The sequence below is a fragment of the Mastomys coucha genome, unplaced genomic scaffold, assembly GCF_008632895.1.
Source record: "Mastomys coucha isolate ucsf_1 unplaced genomic scaffold, UCSF_Mcou_1 pScaffold6, whole genome shotgun sequence".
In the NCBI taxonomy this organism is placed as follows: Eukaryota; Metazoa; Chordata; class Mammalia; order Rodentia; family Muridae; genus Mastomys; species Mastomys coucha.
Window position 1 is genome coordinate 64331091 of NW_022196912.1, and position 8512 is coordinate 64339602.

An 8512-nucleotide genomic window follows, 5' to 3' on the forward strand; every position below is an offset into this window, starting at 1 on the left:
AACACTTCACTACACACTAGATAACATTTAACCATGTGCTAGGCAAGCAAAAGTGAGATTTCTATTATGTTCTCTCCTCATTGCAGAACTTCTTCCCTTTTTCAAAATCTCTCAAAGGCATCAAAGGATACTCTGACCTACTAATAATATCGGTGTTCAGCCACTGCAAGTATTTTTAACATTTAATAATTCTATTTTTTAAATAAAAAGAATCTTAAACTGTGGGATTTTCTTCTGCTTTTTGATGTATACAAACCCTTGGATGTCAATATGACAGCTACTTCTGGATACTACTGTGATACAAGTGCCTATTGCTAGGCACTAAGCAAAGAAAGCTGAGCCTGCAAAGGTTCTTTAGCAAGAGAGAACATAGACTTTTGGAGAGGCACTACATTGTACACTGTGAGCCACAGGATTAGCAAAAGTGTCCATGTGTTTGCCACTATTTTATTGATGAGGATAATAGTATTTATTTTATTTCATGAAATTCAGCAGTAATAACAATGCCAATGTACTAAAAAGAACAAATTTGAATATGAATTGATGTTATTTTCTTTTCTCTACTTCTTTATAATAAATTATTTTCTCTGCTGGTAAAAGGATTCATTGCTGATTTAGGAAAAACATTAGAATGTCTCTAATCTATTATTATGATTTCTCTAACACTAATAACTGGGAATGCTGTAGTAAGTGTGAAATTTAAAAATATATCATCAGCACATGATTTATTTTAATTTTTATTACAAGAACTTTTTATGGCTGAACAGTCATTTCTCATTTTTAATTAAAATATAATTGTACCAACAGGAACTTTTAAAGACTTTCATCACATGAGGAAAGACTTTAGAGAAATAAATAGATCATTACATTCACATTTCTTTGGAGAAAAAGAGGTATGTTACCAACAGATGAGAGACCAAGCAACAAATACAAGATCAGAGGAACTTGAACATGAAATGATAGATGGAGAGGACCAGCATCAACACATTAACTTCACAAACACTGTGAAAGCCACAAGGGAGCGAAACTAACAACAGGAAACACTACATACACAGGAGATTGGGTCTCTGGTCACCTAAGTGTTAATGTACAATAACTTTCCAAAGTACAAAATAGTCCAATATACTCCATGTACAACACTGGAAGCCTTAACATGTTGAGGGTAGGATGGTCCATTATGAAAAAGCAAACCCTACATTGAATATTATTTAGATCAATTGGACAAAGGAAAATTATAGCAGCACAATAATTTTAATGAAAATAGTAGTAATTATAATGATAGTCAATATTATTTGTCATTTATTTGATTACTTTCTTTGGAAATAGTCCTGCAATTTAACTCTGATTGGTATATAATTCAGTATGTACCCCAGAGGAGCTATGAACTCCTGATGTTCTTTCTTCAGCCTTCTCAGTATTGGTGTTACAGACATATATCAACACACTTTGCTTACCTAGAACCTTAATAGCATCACTACAGTATTTGCTATCTGGAATCTATCAGATAAAACGAAGTTATACATTTATATAGTACTGAAATCTCTGAAATTTTGCTTGTACATTATTGTTACTCAACATCGTTAAAGAAGTTAGAAGGAAACAGAAAACAGATTAAATATCTGATGGAACACAAGAAGAAAAGGTTTTGAAAATGGCTTTATTGCCAGATGGCATGTACTTTTAATTTCTTTATATCTCAGTGTTCTTTAGTCATACCTTAACATAAGGAGATGGTTTGGGAACATAGAAAGTTCATTCTCCATCTCTATGGTCCCTTTTAAATCTGTAAATTGACAGTGTGACTGACTTCTGAGACTCAATATTCCCAAAAAACCGCCTTTGAAAGTATTTCCCCCTTAACGAACATCAACTGATGGAAAATAATTTTTAAATCTCTTATTCCCAAGTGGAAACTGGCCATAACTGATGAATAGAGCAAGCTACATTAAGCAGCACTCAGCAGCTCCCTCTGGCTTATCTGACCACGCACTATTCTGCATTCAATCTTTGGGTCCACCACCAATCTATCAACATTATACTATAAAAAGTAAAACGTTTGACTATCTGTTTTGATTCAATTTACAAATTTCAATTTAACCTCACAATACTGCACTAATAATATAAAAGTCATTCCCTAGAAGTGCTCTGGAAAGCTGTTTTCCATGCGGGATATGGCTGTTACACTCGTGAACTACCAGCAGCAGTGGGTACCTACAAAAGACCTTCAAGAGATAGGTCTTATTAGCATTTCATATGGATAGAGAAGGAGTTCAGGAGGAGTAGGAATACTTCACCCACTGTTCAACCACTGTTACTTTCCCTACACTGTGTTAAATAGCTACCATACTTATTCATATTAGCAACTCTAATTAACCTTAAAATATCACACAAAGTAAAAGAGGGAAGTTACTAGGAAGTAAAGGTGTTGAGCAGAACTGAAAAGAGGACAGCAAAATATGAGGAAAGGGTGAAAAGTATCAAAATATAATTGTGAAAATATGAAATACATAAAATTTATATAAGAAAAATAATGGGCATAATTTTATACACTATGAATTTATAAAACTTAATCTATTTCTTTTTTGAAGCTTATAATTTAAATACTTATGAATTATATTTTTTCTTCTTTTGTTGAAAATATTTTCATTTCTCATACAATATATCCTAATTACAGTCCCCGATTCCTCTATTTTTCTGAGTTCCTACTGACAGACCCTACCATCTAGATGTAGTGTCTTTCTTTCTCTCATTAGGAAATGACAGGCTTCTAAACATAACAACCAAATATGACAAAATAAAACACAGTAATATAAAACAGAATGATTACCTCAAGCTCAACCATCAGTTGCTGAAAAAAGCAACTGATAAGAAAAAAAAAATCAAGAGCACACATAAAAATCATAGACCCAATTGTTTACACATTCAGAAGTCTCATAAAACAGTACATCCTTTAAAGATATACAGGAAAACACAAAGATAAGCACTACCTCAGAGTAAAGGTTTGGAAAAATATTACAAGCAAATGGGCATGAGAAACAAGCTAGTATGTCAATTTTAATAGCTAACAAAAAAGACATCAAACCAAACCAATCAGAAGAGATATGAATGGACACTCTATACTCATCAAATGAAAAATCAATGAAGAGGACTTTTCAAGTCTTAATATCAATGCCCCAAACACAATGACACCCATGTTTATAAATGAAACACTTACATAGCTTAAGTCACATATTGACCCTCACACACTGATAGTGAGAGACCTCAATATTCGACTCTCACCAATGGAAAAGTCATCCAAATAAAACTAAAACATGGAAATACTGGTGCTAACAGATGTTATAAACCAAATTTACCTAACAGATATTTACAGAACATTTCATCCAAACACAAAAGAATGTATCTTCTTCTCTGCACTTCAAGAAACTTTCTCCAAAGTTCATTCTATGCTTGGAGATAAAACAAATCTCAACAGACACAAAAAAAGTGAAATAATTCCCTGAATTATATTAGAATAACACAGATTAAAGCTAGATATCAACACCAACAGAAACAACTGAACACTTACAAAATCGAGGAAACTAAACAACTCTCTATTAAATAAAAAATGTGTAGGACAGAAATAAAGTAAATTAAAGAGTTTCAAGAACTGCATAAAATTCATAGCAGCAAAGCTGAACTTATGTGACACAATAAAAGCAGTTCTCAGAGGCAAGATCATAGCACTAAATATATACAAAAAAAACTGCTGCGCTCTCATACTAGCAACTTAACAGCAAGCAAGAAAGCTTTAGAACAGAAATAAGTAATCATGGACAAGAAACTAGACTGCATTAAAAACTCAATATGAAGGCTAAAATGGAGAGAGGGGGGGAGAAGGAGAGAGAGAGAGAGAGAGAGAGAGAGAGAGAAAATCAATAAAAGAAATGGTAGCTTGAAAATATAATCAAAATCAACAACCCCTTATCCGAAATTAGAAATGAACAGGGGGACTCAAAAAAGACACCTCAAGTACATACCTAAAAATCTGTACTCCTCAAAATTGGAAAATAAAAAGCAAATGGATAATTTTATTGATAAGCACCACTTAAAAAATTTAAATCAAGATCAAATAAGCAATTTATACAGACCTACAACCTCTAGTGAAATAGAAATAGTCATTAAAATCTCCCAAAACAAAAACTACTCAGGGCCAGGATAGTTTTAGAGAAGAATTCTAGTGAACTTTCAAAGAAGAGTTAATGCCAATACTTCTCAAACTATTCTACAAAGGAGAAACACAAAAAACATTACCCAATTTATTCTATGGAATTATAGTTTCCCTGACACCCAAACAACATGAAACCCAATGAAAAAGAAAATATACACCAACCTCTCTTATGAAAATAAATGCAAATTACTCAATAAAATACTTGCAGACTGATTCGAAGGACTCATCAAAAAGATCATCCAACATTATCAAGTAGGTTTCATCCTAGATATTAAGGGATGGTTCAATATATAAAAATCAATAAATGTAATCTACCATATAAATAAACACAATGTTAAAAGCAAATGACCATCTCATTGGATGCAGAAAGTTCCTTTGACAAGATACACTACTCTGTCAAAATAAAAGTCCTGAAAGATTAGCAATATAAAGGACATCCATAAACCACAATGAGTGCAATTTACAGAAAGTCTATAGTCAACATCAAATTAAATGGAGAGAACAGAAAAGCAACCTGCTAAAATCAGAAACAAGACTAGTTTGTCCACTCTCTTCCTATCTATTCTACATAGTCTTGAGTTATAGCTAAGGCAAGGAGACAACTGAAGGAGATCAAGGGAATACAAATGGGTAATCAAGCATTCAAAGTATCTTTACTTGAAAATAATATGACAGTATACATGAGTGACCTAAAATATGTTACAAGGAACTCCTGCAGCTTAGGACACTTTCAGCAAAGTGGATAAATACAAGGTTGACTCAAAAAAAATCAATAGGCCTCTTATGCACAAATGACAGAGAAATAAAAAATAATATCCTTCACAAAAACCTCAAATAATATAAAATGTCTTGGAGTAACTATAATTCATAACATAAAATCCTTTTTTGATAAAACTTCAAGTCTTTGAAGAAAAAAGTTGAAGAAAATAAAGAGATTTACCATGTTCATATATCAGTAAAATTTATATGATAAAAAATGATCATCCTACCAAAATCCATCTACAGATATAATGCAAGCCCCATTAAAATTCCACCACATATGTTTTCTTTTCTTAATTTACTTCTTCATTTTCTTTGCATCCTAGTCACACATACACCCTCACTCCTCTCCTCCTAATTCCCCCAGCAAACCCCATTCCCTCCTCCCTGAGGCAGCACAACTAAGAGAAAGGGATCCATACACAGGCAAGAGAGACAGAGACAGCCCCCACTTCAATTGTTAATAGATCCACATGAAGGCTGAGCTGTGCCTTACACACACACACACTCACTCACACACAAACACAAGCACGTACAGGGGGTCTAGGTCCAGCCCATGTGTGCTATTTGGTTGGTGGTTCATTCTCTGTGAGCCTCATTGGTCCAGGTTCATTGAACCTATAGGTCTTGTGATGTCCTTGACTCCTCTGGTTCCCTCAACCTTTCCTCTTCCTCTTCTATGAAATTCGCTGAGCTCCTACTAATGTTTGGGTGTGGATTTCTGCATCTGTTTCCATCAGTGATTGGATGAAGCCTCTCAGAAAACAGCTATGCATGGCTCCTGTCTGCAAACATAGCAGAGTATCATTAGTAATTTCAGGGGTTGGCACTCTCCATGGGATAAGTCTCAATTTGGCCCAGTCATTGGTTGGCCATTCCCTCAGTCTCTGTTCCATCTTTATCCCAGCATATCTTTTAAGCCAGACAAATTTTGAGTTAAAGGCAATATGGAAAAATAAAAGAACCAAGATAGCAAAATTATACTGAACAATGAAAGAAGTGCTGGAGGTTTCACCATTCCAGATTTCAAGTTATATTACAAAGCTATAGTCATAAAAACAACACGATATTTGCAAAAAAAAAAAAAAAAAAAAAAAAAAAAAAAAAAAAAAAACAGATAAATTTACCCATGGAATTGAAATGAAGACTCAGACATAAATCTATACCTATTGACACCTGATATTTAATAAAGAAGGCAGATATATGCACTGGAACCAAAGCATCTTCAACCAAAGTTACTGTTCAAATGGATATGTATATGTAGAAGAATGTATATAGATTCATATTTGTCACTCTGTACAAAATTCAACTCCAAATAGAATAGTTTTAAATGCATTGGCACAGAATGTGACTTTCTGAACAGAACAATTAGCATGGGCACTAAGATCAACAATTAATAAAAAAAAGACCATATGAAACTGAAAAGTAGCTTCAGTAAGGCAAAAGATACTATCAATAGGACAATGAGGGAGCCTAAAGAATAGCAAAGGATTTTTAACAACTCCACATCTTATATTAGAAAACACAAGAACTTAGATATCAATAATAACAATAATGATCATCATCATCATCATACTAATAAAAATGGAGTATAGACTTAAACAGGGAATTCTCAACAGAAGAAACTCAATGACTAAGAATCACTTAACGAAATCTTCAACATCCTTCTTCAGTGGAGGAATTCAAGTCAAAACTACTTTGGAATTCCATTTTACCATTTTCATAATGGCTAAGATAATAACACAAGTGGTAGCTCATGCTGGAAATGATGTAGAGCTAAGGGGATACTCCTTCACTGCTAATAGGAATCTAAACTTACACAGACACTATGGAAATCAATATGGGCATTCCTCTGAATTTTGGGAATCTATCTACTTTAAGATCCAGCTGTACCAACTCTTGGGCACAACTCTTGCTTCATCCAACCACAATGACACTTGCTCAACCAAATTCATTGTGTCTTAACAGTCAAAAACTCAAAACAACTTATAAGTCCCTCAACAGAAGAATCAACTAAGAAAATATTGTACATGTACACAATGATTTATTGCATACCTGTTAAAAATGGCATCACGAGAGTTCCTAAGACGGGAGCAACCAGCTAGGAGGCACAAGCCCCACAAGTCACAGGAGAGTCGCAGGGACTTTTACCCTAAAGTGATCAAAAAAGATAAGGAGGGACATTTCGTATTCATCAAAGGTATGATCTACCAAGATGAACTCTCAATTCTGAACCTCTATGCTCCAAATGCAAGGGCATCTACATTTATAAAAGAAACGTTACTTAACATCAAAGCACACATTACACCGCACACAATAGTAGTTGGAGATTTCAACACCCCATTCTCTGCAATGGACAGATCATGAAAACAGAAACTAAACAAGGACACAGTGAGACTAACAGAAGTTATGAAACAGATGGATTTAACAGATATCTAGAACTTTTTATCCTAAAACAAAAGGATATACCTTGTTCTCAGCACTTCATGGTAGCTTCTCCAAAATTGACCACATAATTGGTCACAAATCAGGCCTCAACAGATACAAGAAGATTGAAATAATTCCTTGTATCCTATCAGATCACCATGGTCTAAGGCTGCTCCTCAATAACAACATAAACAATAGAATGCCCACATACATGTGGAAGCTTAACAACACTATACTCAATGATAACTTGGTCAAGGAAGGAATAAAGAAAGAAATTAAAGACTTTCTAGAGTTTAATGAAAATGAAGCCACAACATACCCAAACTTATGGGAAACAATGAAAGCAGTCCTAAGAGGAAAACTCATAGCTTTAAGTGCCTCCAAAAAGAACCTGGAGAGACCATACAACAGCAATTTTATAGGAAACCTGAAAGTGCTAGAACAAAAAGAAGCAAATTCACCAAAGAGGAGTAAAAGGCAGGAAATAATCAAACCCAGGGCTGAAATCAACAAAATAGAAACAAAAAGAACTATACAAAGAATCAACCAAACCAGGAGCTGGTTCTTTGAGAAAGTCAACAAAGTAGATAAACCCTTAGCCAGACTAACTAGAGGGCACAGAGATAGTTTCCTAATTAACAAGATCAAAAATGAAAAGGGAGACATAACAACAGACACCGAGGAAATCCAAATTATCATGAGATCCTAATACAAAAGCCTATACTCAACAAAACTGGAAAACCTGGATGAAATGGACAATTTTCTAGACAGATACCAGGTACCAAAGTTAAATCAAGATCAGATCAATGATCTAAACAGTCCCATATCTGTTCATGCAATAGAAACAGTAATTAATAGTCTCCCAACCAAAAATAGCCCAGGACCAGATGGGTTTAGTGCAGAGTTTTATCAAACCTTCAAAGAAGACCTAATTCCAATACTCCTCAACTATTTCACAAAATAGAAACTGAAGGCACTCTACCCAATTCGTTCTATGAAGCCACAATTACTCTTATACCTAAACCACACAAAGAACAAATGAAGAAAGAATACTTCAGACCAATTTCCCTAATGAATATCAATGCAAAAATACTCAATAAAATTCTTGCAAACCGAATC